Below are 927 nucleotides of genomic sequence, written 5' to 3'. Positions count from 1 at the left end.
TCTTATAACTGGAAGTTTTGTATTGTTTTCTGTCTCAAGTTTTTAGTATGATTGAAGATAAAATGTTAGGAATAATAAATTATTTTACAATGAGCTTTTTCAACCCATAATTACTTGTATACACTAAAAAAAAAAAATATATATATATATATGACAACTCAAAATAGCCTAAACTAAAACTACACTGAGTTATAGCAACTTAAATTTTAAGTTGATCACTCAAAAAAAAAATCAACTACTTTAAACATATTTGAGAGATGGCACTGAAACCAATGATCTATTCCAGTTCAAATTAAAAGCTTATCTGCCATTTATACTTTACAACCAAGTAATGAATTACTTTTCACCAACATTAGTGCAATGATAGTTTATCTGGTCAGTGTTGTTGTGCATAACTTGATGTAGCCACAACCTAACCACAAGCTACTCTTCAGCACAATGGTAACCATAAAAACTTGGAACATAACAGAAACTCTTTTAAATGTCAAACATAACTTTAAACACTAACAGGTCTTTATTAAGAACATCACTCTAATGCAGTGATCCTCAAATCTGGCTCGCGAGATCCACTTTCCTGCAGAGTTTAGCTCCAACCCTAATCAAACAACTATACCTGTGATTTTCTAATGATCTGAAAGACATTGATTAGCAAACTCAGGTGTGTTTGATTAGGGTTAGAGCTAAACTCTGCAGGAAAGTGGATCTAGCGAGCCAGATTTGAGGATCACTGCTCTAATGTCAACATTTATTCTCCTTATTCTATTCTATATGCAAAGCTTGCTCCTTGGGAAACAGATATTAGCGAGACAAAATTAGCAAGACAAGTTCATTAATGCACTAGGAATTTTCCTTTAAAGGGGTCATAGGATGCTACATGCACTTTTACAAGTTGTTTGAACTGAAATGTGTGTTGGCAGTGTGTGTCAA

This window comes from Sinocyclocheilus anshuiensis, unplaced genomic scaffold, assembly GCF_001515605.1.
Source record: "Sinocyclocheilus anshuiensis isolate Anshui unplaced genomic scaffold, SAMN03320099.WGS_v1.1 scaffold508, whole genome shotgun sequence".
Lineage (NCBI taxonomy): Eukaryota > Metazoa > Chordata > Actinopteri > Cypriniformes > Cyprinidae > Sinocyclocheilus > Sinocyclocheilus anshuiensis.
Note: the sequence above shows the minus strand (reverse complement) of the source record.